This window comes from Zonotrichia leucophrys, chromosome 14 (genome assembly GCF_028769735.1).
Source record: "Zonotrichia leucophrys gambelii isolate GWCS_2022_RI chromosome 14, RI_Zleu_2.0, whole genome shotgun sequence".
Classification (NCBI taxonomy): domain Eukaryota; kingdom Metazoa; phylum Chordata; class Aves; order Passeriformes; family Passerellidae; genus Zonotrichia; species Zonotrichia leucophrys.
In genome coordinates this window covers 8,317,412-8,345,084 of record NC_088184.1, presented here as the reverse complement: position 1 = coordinate 8,345,084, position 27,673 = coordinate 8,317,412, and the positions used below count along the sequence as shown (strand labels likewise).

Below are 27,673 nucleotides of genomic sequence, written 5' to 3'. Positions count from 1 at the left end.
AGGAAGGAGAGAGTGGTGGAATGGCTGAGGGAGCTGCAATCTGTCGTGTGCTTCACTCATTAGTGCTTGGATATAACTTTTTATTCAGCATAGCCTATAGTTCTGAAAACCCCAAACAGGATGTGTCTGTGAGTGTAAAAGCTCAGGAGCTCCAAGCCTGGAGGTCCCCAGGTTCCCCCTGGCTCAGCCAGGGCAGTGGGAGCAAAGCAATGCCTAGGGAAGGTGCTCCTGGGCTTAAGATTGTTGTTTCACTGCAGGACCCAGGTAAGCCCTCAGCCCTGGGCCAGGCCATGTGGGATGGGACCAGAGCACAATGTCTGTTTGGCATGCTTGGATGTGCAGGATAGGTGAAACAGACCAAAGGATAGGAGGGAAACACTTCCTAGTCTGCCACTTCCCCAGGGAAGCCATGGTTTAATTATTCTCAGTGCTGGGAAATAAACTTTTATTTCAAAGCTGGATTTCTTTTCTGCCCATCAGGCCCTATTTGCTGAAGCTCACTCTTGGCTCTTCCCTGTGCAAGCACTGGTGAGTATCAGTTGAGTTGTGCCTTTGTTTTACTCAGACACATTAAATTCCTTATGTCTGTCTGCAGGAATGGTTCTCCAGGTTCTTCTGTAATGCTGCCTGGCTCTTCAGTCATGCAAAAATGACACAGCATTGCAGAGACCTTTCTTCTCTGAATCCTTGTTTTCTGTCTTGTAAAGAAAACATTGAATTTTTGGATCCCAAATCTAAAGCCTTGTGTTGTACTCTGCAGAGGAAATCCAGCAATGCCTGAGCCCACCTCTGCAGACAGCACAGCAGGGCTGGCTGGAGCTGGGGTGTGTGGCTCTCATGGGCATGGCACAGCCTGCCAGGCTGCTGCTTTTCACCAGGGCTGCTGTCTGGCACTCCTGGAAATGGGCAAGTTCTCCCTGTGGCCTCCATTCCACAGCAATTTGCCTTGCAACAGAATTGGTGTTTGTCAGTGTTAGAAAATTCCCAGCTAGAAAATGTCTTCAGGCTTGGAGGGGTTTCAGCAAAGGGGGAACAGGAGCTGCTCTCTCTCCTTTGGCTGGGCTTTGGGGGAAAGGTGGGATGGGAATGAGGAGGGGGAGCTGTGTCTGAGACCCACCATGGAGCACGAGGGCACTGCTGGGCTTTGGTTTGGGTGTGAGAGGTTTTTCAGGCACCTCCAGGGAAAAGCTGCAGAGTGTGGCTCAAAGCAAACATCTGCTGTGGGCAGGCTGTGCTGGGGTCAGGGGAGCCACCTGTGCTTTGGGTGAATAATTTTCCTTTGCTAGAAACTCTCTTTTATTTGGCACCTTACAGCAAGAATTGGTGAGCCTCTTGGAAACTCTCAGAAGGATGGGTGGCATGCCCAGGAGCTGATGTTTAAGTAAAGGTTAAATTGATGTGTCTGCCCCCTTTACAGTGAGCAAAATCTAGGGAGAATGGAGAAGGCCAGGTATGTCCTGCAAGACCCAGTTAGCAGATGAGAACAGTAAATGTCTGAAGAAATCAAACAGGGCTGGGATGAAATGTAGGTCTTGTTCCTCCCACCTGTTCTACATCTCCACTGTCTGCAGGGTCTGAGTCTCACTAAAGCTGCTGGGATTTCAATGCAGCTCTTGGCCATATGCAGAGCTTCTGATTTCTCAGATTTAGGAGGGACTTGTGAGATTTAGGAGGGAATGTGAGATCTTTCAGCAGGAGGAAAAGGTACAGAAATCCAAACCAGAAGGCAGGTATCTTTATTTTTATATATAGCTTATATTTTCCTGTTTAAATGCAAATATTTGTTCTTGACACCCTGCTTGAGGACAAACAAAGTGATTGCTCCTTGTGGCTGTGCTGATATTCTCATTTGAGTCTGCTGATAAAATGGCAACCAGATTTAAAAAAAAAAAAAAAAAAAAAGGCAGAGGATTGGGCAGAGATGGGATGTTAAATGTTGTGGAGAGCATGGAAACCCTGTGTCAGCCCAGAACATGTAAAGGGAAAACCATCCTTGGCAGAGACAGCTTAATAGGCTTGTAAAGTCTGGCACCATCAAAACCACAATTTGGGTTTTATCAAAGCATGGCAGTGGAGCCTTGAGAAATGACAGCTGTATTATCTGTCTCCAGATCATTCTGAGAGCAACATCAGGAACAGGCTGGAAACAGTTCAGGAAATCATTTTGTACTGAGAGGGTTTGCTGGGGGCAGAAATGTATAGGGGAAATTGAAATGAAAGAATTAATAACGGTATCAATAACCTTCCTACCACAGCTATCAGACATGACATGAAAATTACTTGAAAGTTGTCATCTACTGTGTATTTTACTCCCATCAGGAAGATTTGAGGCATGAGAGGAGAATCCAAACAAGGCAATTAGAAGACTGGAGCATGTTGAGAAAGGAAGAAATGACTAGTGTGGAGAACCTTTGAATGCAAATTTCCCTGCCAGACACAGAGGCTGGGCCAGATTCTGATGTGTGGAGCAAGCATTGGAGCCTGCAGATTTACAGAGTGGCAGCAGGGCCTGCAGTGTCAGCTGTGTGCACAAGGGTGGTCTGTGCAGGATGCTGATTGTTGCAGCAGAAGATAAAATGCAAGATAAAATCTCCTAGGGGCAGGAGATCCCAGCTAGAGTTTCTCACTCACCACCAAAGTGATTTAAAAACACTGGAGTCATTGCCAATATTTCCAGTACTTTTTCTGGGCTGTGGACCAATCCTGCTTAGTGCAGTCCAGTTTGTGTGAGTGTAGGGGATGGTAAAATGTCCTACTTTTTTCTACCCCTGTGTGTTGACTCTGAGCCATTTGTACTCGTTCTCTTGCTCCAAGATGATTGACTCCCAGCCAGGAGCTCAGTGTGCTTGTCCAGAGCTTTGGGACTCTGGACCCAGGCTAGAATTGTCCATAGCTACTGGGAAAGAAAGCCCAGCACTAGGTTAAACCACTTATAAATGATGGCATCACAGAGGCAGCCAAGCTCTATTTCTGCAGTGACATAGTCACCTAAGCACTGAAACCACACTGGGAACACTCCCCTTCCTGTGGAGCAGATGCTTTTCAGACATTACCTAAGCCCTGAGGCTGGGATGGGACAGACTGCTGGGATCCCATGCGCCAGTTCCAGGTCATTAATGTGCACAGGAGAAGGGATTCAATTTTCAGACTTTCCCAGAGACAGCGAGTTTCTACTGGAGTTTATCTTCAAGCTTAACCAGTAAATCACCCAGAATCAATGTTGTTTTTTGACCTGTATTTAGGTATATTTTTTGCCACATAGCTGGCCAAACTTGTGGTGCTACCAAGGGAAAGGGGAAGAAGTGAAGCTTGCAGTCTGCATTTTCTGAATTAGCAATTATATGTCTGAGAGGAGCCAGTGAAGTAGAGAAACCACTTGCAGGAATGATGGTGAATGCCAAGGCACAGGCTCAGTTGCACAGGGCTGAAAATACAACAATCTTTATGTACAGAAGAGAAAAATTGTAGCTTGCTTGTCACTTTAGGAAGCTGGTCATTACTTTCTTTTTGGTTCTCAGAGTGGTATCTCTACAATTAATTGGTTGAGACAAAGAGGTTTATGCTATCAGGTGGAGCATGGGCACTGAGCTGAACAGCAGGTCCTGTCTGTGCTGCAGGAGACGGGCTGAGGGCTGCCCAGGAGGTCACTGGGGAAGTTTGACAGCTGGAGGGAGGTGGGACACCTGTCTGCAGCTCAGTCTCAGGCTGGTGACAGACCCTGGGCTGCCCTGGTGGCTGTGGGCACACAGTTTGGGGTGATGGGAATGTGGCTGTGGCTGAACCTCATCCCCAATGGGCTACAGCTGTGAGAAGCAGGTGAGCAGCATTGACGGCAACGAGCCATGGAGTGCCCAGGTGAGTAATCACTGAGCAACCACCAAAGGGAGCAGAGGGCACACAGGTGCAGGGCATGAGCCATGAGGGGCACACAGGTGCAATGCATTAGCATGAGAGGCACACAGGTGCAATGCATCAACAGGAGGGTATAAAAGGCTGGGCTGAAGGCTAAGCAGGGTAGATTCTTGCAGCCTTCTGAAGGGATGTTACTCTGTGTGGGCAGATGCCTGAAGCCTTCTGATGAGGTAAGGTGTTTCTGTGTTTGGGGGAATGCTAAAAGCCTTCTGAAACTGTGTGGTAATATTCTGTGTATCGTGGCCATCTCGGCTGTGACATGTGCAGCCCTGGTGACACACCATGGGCTGTCCAGCCCTAGCCCTGGTGTAGCAGCCTCAGATGTGCTGGTGCCCAGAGCTCTGATGGGCACAGACATCCCTGGGGGATGTTTGTGCTGCTGGAGTGGCTCACGGGGAGAATGGGGTGTTCTAAAGCAGAATGGGGCTTTCTCCGTGTCTGTTCCTGTTCCTGAAAGCCTGGCAAAGAAGAGAAAATGCCTTTGCAAGGGAAAGTACTCAGTGTATTCACTGGTTACAGCATTTGGTGGGCTCATTTGCTAAAGCAATCCATGCATGCCCAGAGTAAGAAAAGACTGCTGTGGCACTGAGTCTGTGATTCTGGGTCCTTTCTCCCTTTGAACATTTGCTTTTCTTCTGCAATCTGTAGTTGGTTGGGACTTATTCAAAGGTAGCTTCAAAAGATCAAAGGCAGATGCAGTCTTTATAGCATTCATGGCTCTGCCATTCAGTTCATGCAGATATTAATGAGGTGTGTTTTATATGGCCTGACAGTCATGTCTTTCTGCTCACCCTAATGAGATTGTTCTGCTGTCCCTCTTGTTCTAATAAGCAACAGAGTCTCCAAGATCAATTTCTAAAAAGATATTTTTCCACTTAAATATTATCAAGAACAAAACTAGGAATGATAATTTTAAAAGGCATAAGGCACCAGGATCTTCTGTCTGATGCCTTCAAAGCAGTGCATTCTCCTCTGCCTAGCCTGCTCTGAATTATCAGAGGTTTCAGGCTAACACATAAATTTCTTGGCCTTTTATCTCTCTAATTGTTTTCACAAGTTCATTAATGATTTTGCAAAAGCTGTAGTGAAACGAAATGACATGCTCATAAACCTTTAAAGGAGAATATACCCATCTGCTGATGGGAAAAGTCTCATTAGTCTTTTCAAATTGCTCCCAGCAGGTTCAAACTTGTTAGGTGCAGATTCAGATTCCACTTGTTAGGTGCATAAATATGCTTCTCTAATTCAATTGGCTGTGCTGATTGTGTGACAATTGGAGTTTGCTCTGCTTTTAAGTAGCCACAAAAATCACCTTTGTGAGGCAGATGTTTTGAGAGCCAGAACTGTTCTGAAATCTGAGGGTTTTTTAAAAAAAAAAAATCTGTGGAAGTTCTTGGGCTACTGATGTCACCTGTTCTTTTGTTCCAAGAAAATCCTGTGCTGGCTCTTTGGAAGAACACTGGGTTTCTCACTGAGCTGGGAGTATTCAGGTGATGATGATAAAGCTTTTGCAAGGTATTTTCAGGGCTGCAGATGGTGTGGGATTTTTGCTGGGACAAGGGCTAAATGCTGTGTTATTGATCACTGTGTGATTTGGGCTCTCTGCCACCTGTGGCAGGGAGGGGAGCAGAGCTGGGTGTGGATCCAGGCAGCTGCACCTGTGGGGAAAGGTGCAGGGTGTCCCAGGGGACACAGCCCAAACCTCAAGGAGATAAGAGAAATTCAAGGTGTTTCTCAGAGGTGTTCTTCAGCAGGGCTTGGGGCATCTTCAGTGGTGGGAGGAGAGCCTGGTGCAGCAGTTCCAGCACAGCAGGACGTGGGGGAAGGCTGGAGAAGGAGCAGGAGAGGAGCTGAGTGCAGCCAGGGCCAGAAGGTTCAGGGCTTCTGCAAAGCACTGGGGACACCCTGAACTGCTGGAGCAGCACATTCCCAACCTCCCTCAACTCAAATCTGTTCTCTCTGTGCTGAGATAAAGAATGAAAATGATTTTTGAGTCTTGAGAGTGCTTTCCTTTGAGCTCATTTAGATGAGGATATTTCTATCACACAAACCTTAATTAAGTATTTGATTTCACTTTTGTATGTGGAGTTAATTTATATGACATGATTAAAATACATGTTATTTATACAATAGGAACTTAGAACTGGAGTAGATGATTAAAACAACTGAACAGCCTCTTCTGAAATTCCAGCTTTGCTTTATCCTTTGACAGGATATTCTAGCTGAGCGTTTTTGAAAGTTAAGTTAAATATAAGGGTGCATTTTAGATAAGTACATCACCATGCAAGATCCATTTTATGCCTGACACTAGAGGTCTCAGATTGTGACTGGTTTAAGCAGAGGATACTGATACACATTTTGGGCCCTACTGCTCCCAGCTGCCTGAATGAAGCTGAGCTGTCTGGTAGTGTTACTTCAAAGGGTGAAGCCCCTCTGGCTGTGTCCTTGTGTGCTGTGCTGTCACCTCTCTGTGTGAAGCCTCTCAGCACCACCCTGGCATTCTCACTCTAGAAGGTGAGGAGACCTTGGTGACACAGAGGAAAACAAACCTCTCTCCTCCAGGAGGGAAAACAGACACATCCAAGTGTCCATCAAAGCTAGGAACCAGAATGCACTGAGTCAGGTTTGTGTCACTGCCAGTGGCAGAGTGCTCAGCACAGAGTTGAGAAATCAGTTTTCAGTGAAGGGGAGCACAGCTGTGACTGTACCTGTATTTCTTGGAAAGGGGATTCAGCTCTAGATCCATGTCAAAGGCCTCACTTTGTGTGAGCCTTTCCTGGAGTTGTAAAGGCCATTTTTGGTGGCTGAAACCAGCAGCTGCTGTCACCTGCACTCTCATACAGAGCTCTGGATCTCAGTGATGTGCAGCCATCAGCCTGGGCTGGCCCAGGAACACACACAGCCACTCATGTTTAACCTCCCTCTCCTGCAAAAAGCAAAGCCTTTCCTGGAGGTAACTGCTCAGCTGAGATGTCTGGGGCTGGGTGCTGCCTGTGAAGGGCTGTGCTGGCCATGGTGAGCTGAGCAGTGGGGCTGCAGGTGACCTGAGTGTGCCTGGCACCTTCTGCAGGTGGGCAGGAGGGCTGGGCTGGGCTGGCTGCTCTCTGAGCACAGCTGGGCTTCTCCTGCTCCTCAGGGCCCCCTGTGCTGCTGCCCCCCCACCCTGTGCTGCTGTCCCACCTGTCCCAGGAGGGTCAGAGAGCTCTGGCCATGCTCATCCCCCTGCATCCCAGCTCAGTTTTATCAGCTGCGTGCTTCTGATTGTTCTAATTCTCTGGAATTAGAGCAGGAACTGTAGTGTTTTACATGAGAGTGAAAAACACTCTAGTGTTTTTCAGAAAGGGAGGTCACAGGGAAGGACTGGTTTCTGCAAGTCTCCCAAACCAGATTTTGCTGGGGACTGTCTGAAACTGCAGAAACAGGATTCAAAGTTCTGTTTTTAAAATAGGTTTGGCAAATCTGCTTGATTCTGCAATAGAGCATCCAGGATAGTTGATGACACTCCTCAAAGCTTATTGGTATTTTTTTGTTTGTTTGTCTGTGAAGATGTTGAAGTCTTGACCTGACTTTTGTGCTTTTGTGATTAACTATGGAAGGGGAAATGTCACCTTCCCCCCCCCTTGCAGGATGACAAATGTTTCCCCCACAAATCTTTTGAGTTCTCATTTTCTGAAAGTTACAATTTCCACTTACTCTTTAGTTTGGGTATTTTAGCTGCTTTTTAGTGCCTAGTTTTGGTCCATTGTTTTCAGTTTCTATAACAGAGCAAGATTCTCCTTTCTTAGTGTAGTTGTGCTGCATTGCTGTGTGCAAAGTGTTCTGAAACTTTTGCATAGGAGGTACAGCTCAGTGGAAAGTCCTTCTGTTACACATGAGAAATTAATTTGCAATTATTAAGTTGGATGACTTCCTCCTTTGTTCTGTCTGAAAATGGCCTGTGAGCAGATTGCTAAATTCTCAAAAAATTCATTGCAGCAAATTCTGAATTTCTTCCTAAGTAACTCCTAGTCTGACCAGAACAAACAGTTCATGATGTGCAAGTGGAATACATTAGTTTCTTGAGTGGCTAATATATGGATTGAGGTTCCCCAGTCAGTGTGAAGTGCAGGTAGCACAAAACTTGCTTTTAATCTGTGCTTAAAACTGAGATGTTGGTTTGTGACCTGAGTTTTGATTAACTTGAGGGACTGAGCCCAAAGAAAAGAGGGGTGTGGTGTTCAGAACCTGCCTTCAGGTGGATATTTACAGAGGGCAGGTGGCTGCCTGAAAAGAGGGCCTATGCAGTGGGGTTTCAGCAGGATGGGATTAGTCTCTGGCAACAGATAATTTTAAATATTACCAGTGAAAAGAAAAAAAATATGGACATATTCTTTGGTGGAGGAGAGGAAAAGAGCAAATAAGAAGTGCTGTGTGGCTGGGAGCTGAGGAAGAGGTGGCCTCAGGATGGGAAGCCAGGACAGCCTGGCCACGTCGCCTCCTGTGTCTGGTGGTGCTGCTGTGGCACAGCCCTCCAATGCCAAGCCACCACCCAGCCTGTCCAGCTAGCAAATATTAGAGGAGCTGAAAATATTAATGGGAGCCTAACAGCAAATGTCACCAGCTGTGCCAGCAGCTGGAAAGGGCTGGGCTCAGTGCTGTGGTGCTGGCAGCCCTTTCTGCCCCTGCTGCAGCCTCAGCTCCTCCGTGCTCCTTGCAGGCAGCTGTCAGAGAGCTCCATCTGCATTCCTTCTCCCCTGGGGTTTGCAAACACCACAGGAGGGTAAAAAGGAGACACCACTTTTTCCTGTATTGCACTGTGCTGCTTTCTGCCTGTGGAGGTTTTGTTGCCTAGCTTGGTATGAAGGCTGGTGACCATTTTCTCTGCTGTAGTCTAAATTTTGTTTCACAGCACTCTTCCTCTCACCAAGAGTTGCATGTGGGCACACTGCAGCCTGCCTGGCTCAGGATGGGCTGTTCACACAAAGGCAGCGCTGCTGGTGAGGATGGAAGTGCTGGCATTCACGCTGCTGCTGCTTTACTGCTCTCCTGCCTCTGTCTCCATCCAAACCAGCTCAGTGGCATGTGTCACAGTGCTCACTTTGTGAACCTTGGCTGTCCTAGGTTAATGCAGCTCCTAGACCAACTGCACTGGCATCAACAATTAGTGCATTCTGCCTCTGTTAGTTTAAAATAAGTTAAGACTATTGCATGTTATTGTGGCTTTTAAAAGCATGAGGACATACTTGTGTCTGTCAGCCTGTCCCCACAACTGAGCCCTGCTGAGTGATTTGTGCTGCATCTGTGCGATGGTTGCTGATCTGGAGAGAGACAGAAGTAACAATTAGTGAAACCCAAAGGTTCCTGCTCCTGATCTGTCCTGGCTGGGTGCAGGGAGGTGCATCACCCCTGTCTGTGCTGTGCAGCTCTGGAATTGGGGAGCAGTGTCCCTGTGCCCGGGGCAGGGTCAGCAGATGGCACTGTCACACCTGCGGTGCGGCACAGCTCGGGAAGGGCTCCATGCTCGGCCTTGGCTTCTCTCCTGGCCAGATCCGCTGTCAGTGACAGGGGGACCTTTTGTCGCCTTAATCTCTGCTGCCAGGCCCCTGTGGTCAGGCTGGGGCTGTGTGACCCGTGTTTGGCAGGGATCCCGCGGGAAGGCTCTGGAGAGCTGTCACCTCTGCCCTGCGCTGGGGCTGCTGCTGCGCCAGACACCTTCCCCAGGCACTGAAGGGAGTAAAGGGGTGTCCCCATCCCTGTGCTGGGAGTGCCCAGACACCTTCCCCAGGCAGTGTAGGGAGTGAAGAACTGTGCCCATCTCTGGGTTGGTGGCTCCAGACATCTTTCCCAGGCAGTGAAGGATGTCCCCATCCCTGGGCTGCTGGCACCAGGCACTGAAGGGTGTCCCCATCCCTGTGAGGGAAGTGCCCTGATGGGCTCTGCGAGGGGAGAGCTGATGTTCCAGTTCTGGTTTCTGTGGAGGTCACAGGATGTTTTCAAGGGGCAGGGATCAGTACAGAGGCTTTGTGTCATGGAGAGCAGCACTGGCTTTCCTGGGTGAGCCTGGCATGCCCTGAGTGGCAGCAGCTCTCCAGGGGACCAGCACAGAGCCCATGTGCCATGGGGAGCTGCACTGCCTTTCCTGGGTGAGCCTGGCGTGCCCTGGGTGGCAGTGGCTCTCCAGGACTTTGGAACTGCAATGTGGCTTTGCAGAGCAGCCAGTTCTGCACTGCTGATAAGAGTTTTCTAGGAATCATCCCTTAGGAGATGAGGCTATCTAGCAGTGCTGTGAAATGAGGATTTGCTGTGTGAGAGTTATCATGAGAGCAGCTCCAGGAATCCCTCTGCAGCACAGCCACCATCCTGCTCAGGCTTCTGCTCTCCACACAGAGCTTTTCTTCCAGCTTCTGGAGCAGACATGGAGCTTGACCTCATGCTCATCTGTCCATGTACAGTAATATTGCCAGTGACATTCAGTACTTCAGGGATTTTTGGCTGCTGACTTTCAATGACATTAGAAGCAATCTCCATAGCCAGTGTTAGATCCTCCTCTGTGCTGAAGAATATAAAAGAGACTATTGCATTTAATATATTGGAGTACATGAGACACAGCAGCAGTTTGTATGATTTACTGGGGAGACAAAAATGCACCATGGCATGTTCTGTAAATACAAGCACAAACATATTGTGCTACATCCACTGTAAATTTCCTTTACTGCTAAAGTGTCTAAATTAATGAATGCAGGAATAATGGGTTATTTCAAACAATCGGTTCTGTCATGAGCTACTTGGTCAATAACATGGGAGCACACTCAACTGTCCTGACAAGGATTCAGGGGAGGGTGACCTGGAACAAAGCAGCATGTCCCTTAGGGTATGGCCTGATGCCCTTGAGGTGGTTAGCCCTGAGAAAGGGCTGCCTTGGGTCCTGTGCTGCAAACCACCCTGTCTCACTTCTGCATCTCACAGAACAGACTGACCTTCATCTCTCACAGGACACCCTCCCTTCACCTCACACTTTTAATGTGTATCACACGCAAGACAAGTGATTCCTGTGCTGTAGTGTCTGAATCCCTCTCATGCTGCATTCTTAAGTGCTTCTGATCTCTTTTAATCTGGGGCTTGGGAAAAGGGAGAATTGCTTTCAGTTTCTTTGGACAGATGCCCAAAAAGGAAGAAACAAATAGATAAATACATAAATTTTTAAAAACAGCAATAATTTCTGCTTGTGATGAGGCTGACAGGAGCTGGCTGATGGGAGGCAGTGTGGCATGTCTGTTATCACATCTCATGAAGTTTGATGGAGCCAGCTGGCAAATACCAGCAACTCTCCTGAGTTCATAGCTCACCCTGTTTGTGTTGACATTTCTGGCAAGGAAAGGTAAAGAGCTGTCCCAGCTGCAATAACCTGGGAGCTCTCCTGTGCATTTCTCTTCATTTGACTGCAATGAGAGTCTCCCTGGGCAGGAGTGAATCAAGTGCCAGCATTTGCCATTGTGGCTGCTTGGCTGGGGGTGCTGTGGGAGATGGCACTTGGGGACATCCAGACCCAGAACTGCACACCAGTGGCCTCACAGCTCTCACCTTCCCTTCCTCCCTCCTAAAACCCAGCTTTGCTGTCACCTGGCTGCCTCCCAGCACAGCACAGGGCTGGTGTGAGGTGCTGCAGCCCCAAGGGAGCTCAGGCTGAGCCCTGCCTGCTGCTGGAGAGGAGAGGAAATTAAAAAAACTAAAGGAAACCCAAATGATCTGACTCTCCTGCCAGCATCCTATGTTTCCTTGGGCTGTGCTCCAGTGTTTGCTGTGTCTGCACTGTTAATAACACTGTGTTTCCCTGGAAGTTGGCTAATTTTTTATTCTTGCCTCTTTTTAAAAATTTGACCTTTAGCATTTGAGCTTTCATAATTGCTGTTAATCTGTTCAATAAGGAAAAATAATAGAGAAGGCAAAAATCATAACCTGGTCTATCTGTGCTCAGTCTTTGAGCACTTTTTTCCTCTTTCAGCCATATTCCCCCTCCCTTGGGAATGCTGAACACTGCTGGGAGCTCCTCCTGCCTGCATCCAGTGGAGGCAAACTCTGCCTCTTGCTTTGCACTAGTCCTGCCCTTCCCTGCCTTTCTGACCTGGTGTTTGTGTTCAGCGGCCTCAGTCATTGTCCAGCTCACCCTCCGCAGCCCAAGGGACCTCTGTGTCACACCTTCCCTGGAGATGTGCTGGGCTGCAACTTTCTTATGCAAAACCTCAGGTGCAAATTGATAATCCTGTGATCAAAGCTGGCCCTTAACTACCTTGTGCTTTGTCATATGCTTTACAGCTTCAGAGTTTTAAAGCCCCAAGTATTTGACTTATGGGAAGAAATTATTTATTTCAATCCTTTTCAAGTAATTTCCTCTGTCATTGTGCTTTTCCTGATATGGATCCAGACCAGTCCCTGTCCACTGAGTGTCCTCTTCAGAAACATCTCACATGCTACAAAGTGAACAAATGTTGAGGGGAAAGCTGGAGGCCAGAAGATAATTCCTTTTGTCTCATTTTATCCATGTGTAAGATGAGAGAATCTTTCCAGCACCTGATGCTTGAATAATTCTCCTCTTTAATGCCTGAAAGCTCTGCTCACCTCCACCTTGCTGGCTGGCTGAACTCACACTGCTTGCATCTCCTTCCAGGATGACAGCCAGGAAATCCTTACAGTGCAATTTAAAGACCATGAAGTGCAGGACGAGCAGATGGCAGGTCACATCTCCCCCTGTGAGCAGCCCATGTCACCGTGGCACTGCTGCAGCCTTGCTGAGCTGCTCTCACTGAGTCCACACAAGGAGCAGCTCCAGTGGAGGCGATGCCTGTCTGGGCAGCATCCCAGCAGCACAGACCTTGCACTGTGGCAAAGAATCTGGGCATTGGCAAGGAGCTTTAGTGACAATGAGCTTTAAATACCTGCTGTTAAGATAATCACAATAATCTGTCTGCCAGCTTTTTCCTAATGTGCATTTTCTAATTCATTGTGGGAGGCAAAATTCTTAGACTGGTGGAATGAAGACATGGCACTGTGACTATAATTTACATTGTTAAATAAGTGGAAGGAGCAGCTATCAAAAGCTGAAATCCTACCCAAAGCAGGATAGCTGCCTTCACAGACTAACTTTTTTTTTTAAAGACAAGAAATTAATGTTTTCATAGAAAGGAATTCTTGATGGGAGGAATCCTCAGTTCTCTGAAAGGAATTAAAAAAGTGAATACTGCTGTTGCAGGATTTGCTGAGGTCCTGATCTCTTACAGTCTGCCCTTGGAGCAGGGTATCTTACCCTCTGCTTCTCATTTACTGCTCTGTGGACTGCTGTTCTGCTTTGGAGAGGCTGAAATAGCCATTATGGTCATTCCTGTCATCCCAAAGAGGATGTTTCTGAGAAAATTAATTTCTCTTCTATCTAATTGGGAACCTCAAGCAGAGATCTGTCATGTATTGGCCCTTGGTGCAGCAGTCAGGTTGATCCCCCTTATCCTTTCAGCATTAATTCCAACCCCCTGTGCTCCTGTGAAGCCCTCTGCCCAAGGAGCTGTGTCACCATTAATCACAGCACAGCTGGGGCTGTTTGGGGCACAGGGACACCACAGAGCCACTGTCATCCTTCCTTTGCTGCTCGTGGGGCTGGAACAAAGGACACATCTGGGATTTGCTGAGGATGGGGTAGAGTTAGAAGTTTGATAGGGAAGAATCTTCTCAAAAAAACCCCACAAACAGTTGAGGAAAACATTACATCTAATTGAAGCACTGAGCTGAACAGCAGGGCCAGCAGGTAAATAATGTGTACTGAGAGAGGCACAGCCACCCAGAAATCATTCCTTACACAGTTTATTCTCAGGTAATGGAGGTGATTCTTCATTTTCTGCCTTTCACTCTCAAAGGCCCCTCTTTTTCCCTTCCCATGAGGTGAGTGAGGGTGGCAGGGAGTGAGGAACAACTTGTCACCCTGATGCCCTGGTGGCAGCTCAGATCCTTGGTCCACCAGCAGTGCCTGGCTTGCATGAGACCTTCTCATGCAGATTTGGATGGATAGAGCCTGAAAAACACCTTTTCTTTGTTCCCCTTCAGGTGAAATCTGCTGTACCCTCCCCCTGTTCCCTGGTGAGGAATTCCCTCCCATCTGTGCCCTGCAGAGGCTGTGTTTGACACCCCTGCAGGCAAAACCTTGTGAGAGGCAGATGTTTGTGGAGCTGGGACTTGCAGCTCCCTGGCCACCTCTGGGAATGGCTCTTTCAAGGACGTTTTCAAAGCATGTTTGCAGAGGCTTGCATTGCTGCTGCTCTGCTCATGCTGAGGAATAAATTGGATTTGACTATCTGCAGCTGCTTTTGGCACCTTTCACTAGTGCAGAAATTCCTGTTGTGATCTGTGAAAAAACAACCACCAAAAATCCTTAATTTTACAAGAGGTATTCCTGGGAAAAAATGTCACTTTTCATATAGGCTGGCTAAAGGTAGCCAGTTGTGCTGTTTATCCAACAGGGAGCATTATAGTTTGCATTTTGCATTTCTAAAAACTGAATTTGCTAAATGGAGCACTTCCCACTGACAGAGCCAGCTTGGACTCTGCTCTTTTTTTTTTTCTTTTCCTTGCAACTGGAAACCATTTTTGTTTGTATCACAGAGCTTCTTAGTCCTGTTGAATCTGGCTTAGTGTTTCTCAGGGGACAAGGCAGGATTACTAATAGCTTTTTTCCAACCCACTTTAGTCTCTTCCTTCATAACCCAACTCTCAGCAAAACAGGCTCCAGCAAGGTCTTTGTCCTGGATGACTTTTTGCTAAATAAGTTAGCAATGCTCTACTTAGCAGAATCTCTTCTCCCCCATGGGTGGTTCAGACTTCCTGGGAGCCTGCAGCAGGGCTGGGAGAAAAGCTGTGTTTGAGCCTTAATGCAGCCAATTCCCAACGTGTGGCCTCAGACCTGCTGGGCAGATACAGAAATGTTTTGATCTGAATCAGAAAAATCCGTCATTTTCTCACAGAGAATCTGAAACAGGTCCTTCTTTTTCTCTCTTTCACAGATGAACAGACAGAATGAGCTGTCCACCTTCAGAGTATGGGTTGACTTTGCATTTCAAGAAGAACATTTGTTTCTTCTACATGAAATTTATTAATAAATGTGGTTTTCACAGCAATCTTAGTTCCTAAAAATATGTATCCTAGGGTTTGTTAGATTTTTCTAAATACTTCTATGGAAGTAGGACCATGCAAAAAGGAGCAAGTATATGTGAAGCATATTGTAAATGCTTCCAGATTAGATTCTTTTATTAAAAAAAGAAAAAGGCTTTTTCTTATTCCCATCATTCAGTGAAATGAATCTTTAGATGACAGATACTGGACTCTGACAGGCATCTCATCTTGTATTGAGGCTAGTGACAGTCTGAAAGGAATTGCTCATCTGAGTGAGCAGCCAGCTTCTCCAACTGTGTTTGTCTTTGGTGCTAATTTCATTTCTTTGCTCTGTTTTCCTGGAACCTGGGCAGGCACACTGACCTGATAAATAACTGGAGCCAGCAATAAAGATAAAGGAAAGCTCTACACTTCAGAGGTCAAGCTAGCCTCCAAATCATATTTGCCCTAATGGAGAACAAATTCAACACTACCAAAAGTCAAATGAATGTTTAGTCACCTGAGAAAATACCATTATAAGCTGAAATGAGCTCTCATTATTTTTTCCATTTTATTTCTTTAATTTCTCCTTGGCTTTTGCTACAAAACTAAAAATAGGGGCATTAGTCACAGGGTACTTCAGAGGCACCCTCAAGGCAGAAGCAAGGTTCTAAGGTAAATCATAGCTGGTGACTCTTAAAATGGATGAAATCACTTGCATTAGGCCTTCAGGATGCATATTTTCATTTACTTGATTTATTCCTATTGTTTAAGCTGTGATGTGAAGTGGCACAGGCACGATGGAGCCAGGCTGATGAGGAACTTTATAGTGAGCTGTCAGGGCAGAAAATCCCATTGCAAAGAGATCCTTTCCTCAGGGCTGCTTGTGAGGATGGTGCAGCAGAAAGCTGAGAGAATGATTTAAAAGGGGGAAAAGAAGAACAGAAGACGGGGAAATGTAAGAAATAGGCAGGTAAATTATCTGACATGCTGCTGGCACCAAGGCACTGGCCACCCTGGTGCAAGCAGCTGCAGAGCTGGGCAGATCAGACCAGGTTATCCCTTCCAGGAGGTAAATAAGGTGTCTCAGCCCCTCATCCTGCTCAGGTTATCCCCTCCAGGAGGTGAATAAGGTGTCTCAGCCCCTCATCCTGCTCAGGTTATCCCCTCCAGGAGGTGAATAAGGTGTCTCAGCCCCTCATCCTGCTCCTCACAGGAGCTGATTTGATTCCAGAGGTTCCCCATGAGCTGGCCCCTTCCTTCTCTGCCCAGCCTGGGAGATGCTGATGGTTTGTTTCACAGTTATACCTCCAAGCTTCCCTCTGCCTCCTTGCATCCTCTGAGTGTGTGACTGTGAAGGCTGGAAAATGTCTAATGCAGCATTTCTGACAGCCAGACCTGCTTATTTTGGAGCCAAAAGGAAATTAGTAAATGTCTTTTTTCTGTTGCTGATGCCATCAAGTCACATTCTGTGTCATTGTATCACCAGCATCCTAGAAAGGACCTAGGAAGGGTGAGCCATCTTGGCAATAATAAGGTCTTTTACTGATAAAGAAGTTTCTTCTGGAGAAATAATGGAGCCAGCAGGGCCAAACAGTACCTTAATGGCACGTCCAAGTCTTCCTCTTGCAATTTATATCTTGGAAATTCATTCCTTAAACCGCGTTTATTTTGTGAAACATTGACAGAGAGTAAGGAGTTACTGTGGAGGCAGATATTGGCAAGGACTGGGGGAAAGCAGAGAACCTTTTATGTGTCCCACTGTCCCCCTGTAAATCTCAGCACTGTCTTACCTCCCTTGATATCTATTTTGTGGGCATGCCAATCTTCATTAGTTATGAGAACTTTTCTGCTCCGTTTCACTGCAGTTGTGAAATTCATCAGGGGCACCTGCAGAGCTTAAGTCTGTACACAAAGGATGGGATATTTTGGGTTCTGTGGGTGTCAGTTATTTATTGTAGGAATATCTTTGTCATGGAACTTCATCTGATTTGTGTGTGATGGCAAAAGTGACTCTGGGTGATTGATTGTGTGTTGCTGTGGGACATGGAAGTGTGGACACATCAGCAATGTTTGAGTTTCTGTGCTACAAAACATATGTACAGCACATTAGAGCTGTCAGCAAGTTGTAATGAAGCTGATTTTACTGAAGCTGATCTTTTTCACCTATGCAAGATAGTGTGTGGGTTTTATAGGAAGTTACATTGGATCAGCTGAGTGAGGGCTGTCTTACTGTGTTTTGTGGATTTTATTTATTAATTTGTGCTGATTTTGTAATAGGAATTCATTTGGTAGAACTTTCCTGTAGATTGCAAATGCAAAATCCTCAAACTAAATGCCCAAGCAACCCCTTGCTCCTGCTTCCACAAAATAAAAATAAATTTGGAGGAAAAAATTTATTTTAGTCAAAAATTTTCTCTTCAGGAAAGAAAATCCAGGGGATATCATGGTTTGTTTCAACATAAACAGATATTGATCTATCAGACATCTTAGTATTTGGCCAGCTGTATACAGAGGTCAGCAAGAGTTGGGGGCTTTTTCCTATTTCCCCCATGCAGGGGTCAAACGTAGCTCTATGACCTAACAAGATCTATTCTTAAGGACAAAAGGACAAATTCCTTTCTGGACAGCAAAAGCTTGATGATTTTTAGTTGCAATGACACATTTATTTCAGGCCAAATTTGGTCAAGTGTTCCGTAAGTGCGCACAACATCACAAATGTAAAAGCAGTGTATCTTGTTTGATAAAAACAACCAAGGGGAGTTAATTTGCTATCCTGGGCACTTCTCCATATAGCAGTAGAAGGAACAGCACTAAAAAGGCTGCTTCTCAGATTTTAATAAGAAGCTCTGTGAAGATTGCATTTCAGCTTATAGCACAATATTTCATTTTCCTCAATTCTTTAGAATCTTTTCTAACAATGCGTCCATGTGCACATTTTGTGGTGGCAAACATGCTTTAGGTCACTCAGCCAAATGAAATTTTAAAAAAATTGCTAACAAGGAATCTGAGATGTTGCTGGTAGATGGGTGCAATAGCTCATGTAGTAAACAAGCTGTTAGTGGAAAAATGTTACTGGTTCTGTGGATGGCAGCTGTGGCAAGTGGAGATGTTGGTTCAGCTCCGTGTCTGCAGATGGCTTTGAGCCCAGGCTGACTGGCCACGTTCTCCAGCAGCAAAGATAAAGTTGTTTTTCCTGTGTTTAGAATAGCCACACCAATCTAACAGCCTGTTGATAACTGGCAATAAATCTCAAAAACTCAACCATTCAAAGCAAACCCTTAGCTCTCACCCAGCTCTCTTTCCTGATCTTACGATGGAGCTGTGTGAAGTGCTGGGCTCCTCTTCCAGCCATGCAGCAGAACCAGATTTCCTGGAAGCTGAAGGCAAGAGAAATTCCTAAGCGGTGTTGATTTGAATTTTCTTCCCAATATTCTGATCCTGGCTGATCAAGCATTCACTGCACCAGTGTGGTGTTTCCTGGGAAATATTTGCAGTGGTGGGAAATGTTCTGTCAGTACCTGAGCTTGGCAGCAGCACCTGTGTCAGCACTGCCAGCTGGGTGAGAGTGGTGCATTCTCCGCCAGCAGGACAGGCAGCCCAGCAAGTGCAAACTGCACCCCTGAACATTTCTGTCACTCTGTCTGGGGTGGCAGAGAGTGACCTTACTCCCCTGAGCTGAAAGTTCAGGGCTGGCCATTGCTGCTTTAACTCAGAGTGTGCAGAATTGAGTAGAAAATGTCATTTCTTTTATGTTAAATGAGTAGAAATGTGCAAATAACAGAGTTTGCAGCAGTTTTTTAACTCTCTTGAGGAGAAAATAGATCTGTATAAGCTCTGCTGGAATTTATTTGTTTGTTCATCTTCCATTTTACTGTTCATGGATGCCTCTATTGCTCAGTTTAATTTAGGTGATTTTTCAAGGAAAGACAAACTCCTTCTGTGGGTCTGATAAAAAAGAATATGTATCAAGAACAACCAAAAATAATTTTAGGATGAATCAGAAATGTTCAATTCAGCTAGGAGAATTGTCACTCAATAGACACTGTCACATAGAAGTAAATTGAGAGCAGCAAACACACCAACAGTTCAGGTTCTCTTTATATCCACCTTGGGAGCTGTCTGCACTCTTGAATATATTAAGCAGTTGTTAGTAATGAACAAACATGTAAAAATTAATCTGTTTTTGGAGGAACAGTTAATGAGCTGAAGAAGGGCTAAATTTCTTGAACAAGTAATTTATTTAATGAACAGTTTGACTCAAAAGTGTGATGCCTCTATTGTAGCTTGTAGCTGGACCTAAGGGGCTTTTTTATATTTCAGTCTGGAATAAAGTGCCTCCTGTATATTTCAGTGCTGCAGCAGCCTTGTGGCCTTTTCAGCAGGCTGTGAACAGTGAGATAATGACAGCAAGCAGGGTGGGAACAGTGGGGTTAAGTTCTGGAGCAGCAGCACTGCAGCCAAGACACAGAAAGAATAAAAAGGGGATTGAACTTGTAATTGCAGTAGGAAAAGCATCCTGAAGGCTGATGGAAGGGACCTCATGTGCTGTCCTTCAGGCTGTGAATTAAACTTTACTGGTGGCTCAGGTGAAGCTTTTTTGGAATGAGAACAGGAGCTCCTTTGTCCTGCTGCAGCCTGTCCTGGAGCTGCCTGCTGTCCTGGCTGGGTCTGTGCAAGCCAGAGGCTTGGGCTGATTTTTGGCAGCTCTCATGCACCTTTCACTCCTTGTAGACACTTCCAGAGCAGCCATGGTGCAGGCAGGGACAGCAGAGTATGATGGAGAGGCAGATTGACTGTTCTTATGACAGGTTGTTAATAGTTGGCTTTTCTAGGAATGGTCAGCAAGTGCTTGACTTGGCTGGTGAATCCCATACAGCAATTCCTGTTTTCAGCCTTCCTGTGCTTAAAGCTCAATCTTCTGGGAGAAAAATGCAGATTTGTCCATTTGCTGCTGCCTGCAGTGGTGTTTGAGGGAATGGCTGACCACAACTCACACACACAAACCAGGCAGAGCAAATCCTCAATGAGCTGTGTGGGATTGTACCCCTCACTCTGCAGGGTGAGCACAGCACTGCCCTTTCCCTGCCAGGGGAGTTCTTGCTCCAAGTCAGCACACAGGACTAATGAGGGATTGTTTTGTTGATTAAAACCACGTAGCATTTGCGGGCTCTTGAGAGAATCAGGTGCCAAGATGAAAATGTACAAACTTTGCTTTTAGTGCAGCCTTTGGAACTGGGAAAGGATGTGGTGAAGAGCAGAAAACAGATCAGTGAGGGGTTCTTGGGGAGGAATGTTTGGTGCTGGTTAAATGGTCAGCCTGCAGGGAGCTAGAGAAGGAAAAGCTGTGAGCAGAAGGGTGAGGACAGCTGCTACAAGAAAAAGGGATTTAGCTGTTAAAAGCAGGACCATACCCAAATCAAATTTTTTTCATTAAAAAAAAAAAAAGAAAACCCAGAGTGAATAAAGCATCAATTTTCCTACATTTTAAATGAGAGCTAAAAAAGAACTCAGTAATGGTATTGGTTGCCATGGTGTTTAAAGGTGCAGCTCCACAGACACTTCAAATAACAGGAGATGCTTTTATCTGCCTATGTGGCTGAGTTAATTTTCATCTGCTGGAATTATTCATTTAGTTTGCTTTAATTATTCTATATTGGCAGTACCATAAAAGGGCCTGATCCTGCCCCCCTAACACAGACAGTATTCTTGCTGACTGCAGAGGAGGAAATGAGGGTTAGGTGCAAGCTGAACTACCCAGGAGATGCAGATGCTGTGGCTCTGGGCTTGCAGAGATGCCCCACAGGTTTCTTGTATGGTGCTTAGGGCAGAACTGGGCAGGGAAACATTGTCCAGGCTCTGGGGGTGAAGGGCATGGAAAATCCACAGAAGAGGGGCTGTGTCCTGCTAGGCACAGGCCCTGATGCTGTCCCAGCTCTGCTCAGGGGGATTGTTGAGCCCAGAAGATTCTCTCCTGTGTCCCACCAGGTTTTGCCCCTGTTTTGCTCAAGCAGGACCATCCCCAGCTGGGCCAGGGGACTTTGGAGAAGCTCACAAAACCAAACCTGTCCCTTGCTTTGCTCACCTCCAGCCCTGCCCCAGCCAGGCTTTTGAACTCACTCCTTTTGCATGTCTTCTGCGGCACTGGCAGTGTTTATGGACCAAATGAAAGGGCTGCTAGTTAGATTCCCAAACCCCTGAATTGCTGCTAGATTGCCAAATTCCTGAATTGCTGTTAGATTGCCATATCCCTAAACTTTGGTTTGAGTTTTGAAGCGCCAAGCACTTGCCTCCTCCCCTGGTGCCTGCTGGGAGGTTGTTGATGGCACCACGCCTTGGGTGAAGGCTGAAATCCCTGCCCCTGCAGACCAGATTGAAGGTGCAGCAGCTCTGTGCCCACAAGGAGCCTGCTGCTTGTTTCTAATTGTTATTTGATAGTGTTTCTAATTATTAATTGTTACTTGATCCTGGCTCATATGCGAAGTGTGTTGATCCTGTGCTTTACTACCTTTGTATCTCACCAGCTCAGCTCCCTCTGCCCCTTGTCTTTTGACTGAGAAAAACCATTGGTACTGGCCCTGCATCTCTAAACACAAATACTTCTTTCCTGTGCTTGGCTTTACTTAAAAAAAAAAAAAAAAAAATGACCCAAAAGAGGAAGAAAGTGATGGTGTGAGGTGATGCAGCCCTGTGCAACTCTAATATGGCTGTTGTTTGAAGCAGGATATCAATAAATACATTTATAGTGTTTTCTCTCTCAATATTGTCACATAATCTGCAATGAAATGGCATTCAGAGTCTCAAGATCTTTTCCAGCCCCCTGTCTATGCTTTCTTTTATTGATGCTTTTCCTTGTTCCCCTAGAAGCATGAGTCAGGAACCCTGTGTTATTAAAAGCAGTCCCACTTGCACATACCTTTCATTTCCTTTGGATTACATTAATTGCCTGACAGCTAAAAGTGATCTGGGTTTTTCAGTCCTCAGCTCTGGACCACAAGAAATATTTACCAGCTACAGCAGATTTATAAAGATGCCACTGAGATGCCTTGAGACTAACAATCAGAAAACACAGTAGCAAAACAACACAATTTTTCAAGGTTAAATGCTCAGAATGCTAAAAAAGGAATTGCACATAATAAAGCCAAGCAAAGGTTTGAATTCAGCCCATATTTTCCTCTACTTTTGTCACATAAAAAAAAATGTGCCAGTGGTTTAAAAATGATTACACAGCATCACATGACAATTAGAAGTTTAATAAGGGAGATTTAATTTTAATTTAGTTTTGGTTTTGTGGTTCAGATGTCTGTTAGTGCCAGCCCCCTGCCTGCAGTGCACAGTCATTTCCTTGCCATGCATGCCTGGCTCCGTGTCTCTGTGAGGCTGAGTGTGGCTGGATGGTGCTGAGTAAAGCCCAGCTCAGCGCAGGGGGATTGCCCAGCTGATGGAGAGTCTGGAGCTCAAACCTGTCCTGCAGGACTCTGAACAAACCATTTAATCTTTCTGCACCCCCTCTCCCAGGCACTGTGGCACCAGGGCCGGGAAAGGGGCTTGGGCAGGGGAAATACCCAGCAGATGTGAGCTGGGATATAAGGCAGGGATACCAAATTTGCTTCAGTTCATCATCAACTTTGCAGTTTTGCTTCAGTGACAAAAAAAAAAAAAAAAGCCTGATTCTTATTCAGCCACAGTCACTGCTCCTTGTGCATGTAAAGACTCATCTTAAGGCCCTGCACCATGGCAGGGATGCTGCCCATGGATGTATTTGGGTCTTTTTCCCTCCCTCAAAGCAGGGACTGGGGTTCCTATATCCCCATTATGAAGATGTTTCCTGCCTTGAAGTGACTTTGTGTTTTTTCAAATGAAAAAATGAAACTTTAGCTTCAAAAAATGGAGGCTTACTGATGTTGGTGTAAGTTATAAGACAAAATGCAATGCTCTTTGTACAAACTCTATAGAATTGAACCATTTAAAAGTGGTCTGCAAAGGCAGTAAGAGCCATTCTTTACTGATATCCAGTGAGAAGAGGTGAGGTGAAGTATTATAAATTCCTGTCTGAGTGACCTTGTAGCAATTGTTTGTGTTTGCCAGTGCTCCAGATAAATGCTGCACAGTTACATATTTATAAATTATTGTCCTTTGAAGGGACAGGGCTTGCTCACAGGGGATGACACCTGAAGCAGCACACCTGATCCCTCCTGCAGTGCTGAGAACCAGGGAGAAGTGAAGAACCTCCCAAGGGCAGTGGGGATTTTGAGCAGCAGAGGTTCCACACCCTGGCTGTGCTGCTCTTAGCTTGGAATCCACCAGCATAGATGGGCAGCAGCAGGGAACATCTGGAACTGGGAATTTCTTTTTCCCATCAATGCCTCACTCTGAGCCTGAGAGAGGCTCTTGTGGACTGCCAAGCAAGTGAGCCTTCTTCCTGGGGATGGACAAAACTGCCCCCAAAGGCAGCTGAGCTTTCTCAGTGTGAGGAAATTGTTGAGCCCTTTGCTGGTGTCTGAACTACATCTTTGTAGCACCACAAGCCTGTGCTGGGAGCAGGTTTGGATACCACCCTCACAAGAAAAAAGGGAGGTGAAAATTCCACAGTGCTTTAGCCTTCCACTGATTGAGACATCACTGACAGGCACTGCTGTCTTGCCAAGCCTTCCCTGAGATTTTCCTTTCCCTTAGGAGGGGGATTAGGCTGAGTCCATTTGCTGCTGGTTTTTCTGCAGGGTGCTGTCTGCAGACAAGGAGGGTGAGCCCAGTTTGGGTGCCCTGTCCCCAGCAGCTCCTGGAATGGCTTTGCAGCAGGGAGGTGGGGCAGGTGCTCAGAACAAGGTCAGCCCTCACCTCTCTCACAGGACAGAGCAGTTTACAGGGAGATTTACACTCTGATTAACATCTATGCCACCTTACCTGTGTGTGTGTGAGAGGATGAGGTATACATCCCAAATATTTTAGGGAAATACATCAGTGCTATGAATTAGAAATGCCTACAGGGGCTTGAAAATTTGGTTTAAACTCTTGTATAAACTGCAAATCTTATTAATTTCGTGTGGGTATATCATGTTGTGACTCCAGGTTTGTTCTTCTGTAATGAATGTGGAAAGCAGATTTTCAGTTCTCAGTGCACTAGAACATCACACCTGTTATTTTCTTCTTTCCTCCCTCTGCCTTTCAAGTTGGAATGAAGCCCTCTACCTTGGAAATGTGTCTGTGTGGGCCTTCAAAGCCTCAGGCTGGCTGCAATAATCCTGCTAGATCCATTTTTTAACCCCTACAAAGAGCTGATCATGTGAATCATTGCTCATGTGAATCTGCAGTGCTGATTTTGTTATTGTTCTCAGTCCCAACTTTCTCTGCTTTTGATGATTCAACTCAGTCTTATCACATGTTCACATTTAGGGAAAGGCTTTGGGGGACTTAATTCTTCTTTAATCCTACCTGCAGCTAACAAAATACTCTGAACCTTTAGAACAGAGGAAGGGAGTGTGTGTGTGCGCATGTGTGTGTAGGCTGACCTGCTGGAGAGATCATTTCTTATCTGTTTACAGATTCACTAAGGCCAGGGAAGGATTATACCCAGTGGTCTTGGGCTCCAAATGTTTAAGTCATCTCTAAAGTGGAGATGCCTCAGCAGTAGATGAGGAAATTGAACCATTACTTTTGCAAATACACTTAAAATGGTATATTTTCCATATAATTGATTGTTAAATTGTTAAAACAAATTACTTTGCAGATCTGGTGCTCAGGAAGAGTACTTGTGTTTGTGGGGGTCTGCCCATGGGGACTTTCATTTTGGTATTTTTTGTTCACCTGGACTGTTAACCTAAAATCATCAGCTAAAATGTTTAATCCCTGTGTACTGGGGGAGGAAATGGTCTTTAAGTTTTGCACAGTCAATCCAAAGTCCTCTGAGGCTTTGGAGAAATCCCCAACTTTTTAAGGTATCCTCCTCCCTCACCCTGCACACCAGCAGCAGAGCAGCCCAAGCAGTTCTGTGCCCCTTTGTGCCCCCAGCAGCAGATCCCAGCATCAGCCCCCTGCTCCTCATCTGGGCTGTGCAGGGAGGAGAGGGGAAATCATTAAAAGTGGGGGAGATGCCCAGGGACAGGGATTGTCACTTGTGGGACAGCAATGGGTCCCTCAGCAGTGAGGGGAAGGAGCAGCAGCGCCCTTGGGGGGCTGGAAGAGCTCCACAAGCAAAAAGCACCAGTTGTTTATTAAATCCATTTCCTCTACTTTGAGAAAATTAGGAAAAGGTAGGAGATTAACTTATTTCCCTGAGAGGAACAATGCTCCAGGGAGAAGACTTGTTCTCCAGGGCAGCCTTGAGATATGAGGGCTGGTTCTGATCTTCCCATTAGGGAGCAGAAATCATCCTTCCCATTCTGAAGCACAGCAAACGAGCATCTCACTGAACAATTTGAAGCAAATAGCTAATAAAATCTAAAATAAATGAGATTACTGAATCAAATCATAGAATGCAAAATATTTGTGTAATTGTGTAATTCAAAGCTGTTGCAATATTAATGAATTTTATAATAGAATGATTAAACACAGGATTCATTTTCATTTTGCAAATGTGCTTAAGCCTTTAATCTAGCAGGGTATTACAACATAGGTAAATTTTGTTAAACCTTTCTGTGAAAGTATTTTATTTAAAGAACCACAACAAACCTCTTCCTGTTCAAAGCCATCATCATCACTCATTGTTTTCTTTAGTCTCCTTCTCATTGTTTTCTTTTTTCTGCTTCTTCCCATGCTTTCTGGCTCACCTACTGAAGATAAAATGAGACAATATGCAGCTGACACACTGAGCAGTCCAAGGATATAGTTCAGCACAGCTGAAGTCCAGTTGCCTAAAGCCCCCTCTTATTCAAATCCTGACTTTCCCTTTAGTCTAATGTAGCCTCTTGTATAAAGAGTTTTTTCTCTGAATAATCTTGCTGTTCACCATGAACTGTTTCAGGAGCAGGGTGCTACTTAATGGCAGGAAGCATGGCAAAGAGTAGCCCCAGGAGAAACACAAAACTCTTAACTCAATCCTCACTTATCTCAACAACTATTTGTTTAAATTTCATTTATACATGCTGAAAAGTCACTATTTGTTTAAATTTCATTTATACATGCTGAAGAGCTGAGCAGAAGGGCAAGCTGTGGGATTTTTTCCTATGAGGTTTTTTTTTTGATCATCTCCTCTTCAATAGGTTAAAAAATGATGCTCAAACACCTTTTTGTTTCTTTTGAACCCGAGGAAAGTTCCAGAACCTCAGTCCAGACTGAACAAAATTGATTACTCCTATCTTCTGTCTGGTAACTAATGGAGCCTTGCTTTAAGTTGCTCTACAGAGCTTTTGTGCTGCTGTAAATCACTGCTGTTGTCAAGATGGAAAAGTTTTGAGCTTTCATGCTCAGCAGTGCAAGGCTGCAGGCTGAGCTCTGCCTGCTGGGTCCTGGCAGGGAGAGAGAGGCACAGGCTCCTGGGCTGCAGCGTTTGTGTTTGCACATTTGTGTTTGCACATTTATAACCACAGGCTGGGTTTGTGCTCTGAGTACCCTCCCATTGTTTGTGTTTTTCTCTGTTCCTGGCCAGGCCACAAACTAGAGCAGGGTGTGCAAACATCTCCTGGGTACTGGAGAACCTGTGAAGAAGGAATGGATGTACGAGGCCTAGAAATGTGTGAATATTTTTGGTGCCAGGGGAATTAGTTGTTTGAGCAATTTACATTGAGTTGTGCTGGATTCATTGTTGTGTGTTGTCCTGGTGCTTTTTCTGGAAATAAGATCATTGCTGAGATGGTGTCTGGTGAAGGACTTGCTGGGGCAAATCCTGTCACAGGCAGGGTGGATAAATCAGTGACCATTCTGGTCCCTTTTAACACTAAAATTGATATAAATCAGTGCTAGGGGAAGGTGTGTGAACCTCTCCCAGCCCTGGGCCACCCAGAAAGCAGCTGTGTGGTGTTACAGTGAAGGTGTGAGGTGTCTCTGTGCTTTTCACTCCCCACACCCCTCCTGCACTGCTCCATCTCCACTCCTTTGTGTCTTCATACACCTGAAAAGAAAGGATTGGTTGTCCTTTTTATGCACAATTCCTCCCAAAAATATTGCATATCACAGAGATGACTGATATCATCCATTCATCTTTATAACATTGCAGTCACTCCACCATCTTAGAAAGGTGTGGGCACCTGTATCCAAGACAGGCTAAATCATAACAATTCAAATAATACACCAAGTGCTTTCATGCAGAGAATAAAAACCTTCCTATAGCAGCAGTGATACTTGCTGGGAATGCTTTTTGTCATAATGGAAATACAGCCCATTGTTTTTAATACCAGTATGATGTGGTGGGATCCACTCTCTGCAGGTTGATGAAAGGATCTGTGGAAATGCCTTGGTTCCCAAAACAAATTGAGATATTTGTAGATCTAAGCTGTACATGGATCTGCAGCTCCCCTTTCACTGCTCACAGCAGCAGAGCAGAGGTAGCTGTCATTTCCTGTGGTACACAAACAGCCCTTTGTGCATCCATTTGTAAATGTAAAACAGGGTTTTGGTTCTTGGCTTCAAACCATGAACTCACCAGCCTGAGGTTCCTTGAAAGACAGTGGGTGCCATAACCATGTTATTGCCTCTTACAAGGACAACATTTAAAAAT

General features: G+C 45.7%; 1 long non-coding RNA gene across 1 annotated transcript in view; it reads left to right on the top strand.

Annotated features, from left to right (window-relative positions):
- Window positions 1-4,016: 4,016 nt before the first annotated feature.
- The window catches only part of LOC135454320 (uncharacterized), a 107,994-nt gene continuing 84,337 nt past the window's right edge, over window positions 4,017-27,673 (top strand). The window contains exon 1 of the long non-coding RNA XR_010442073.1: window positions 4,017-4,082. This is a non-coding gene — a long non-coding RNA (uncharacterized LOC135454320). The remainder of the gene's footprint in view (window positions 4,083-27,673) is intronic.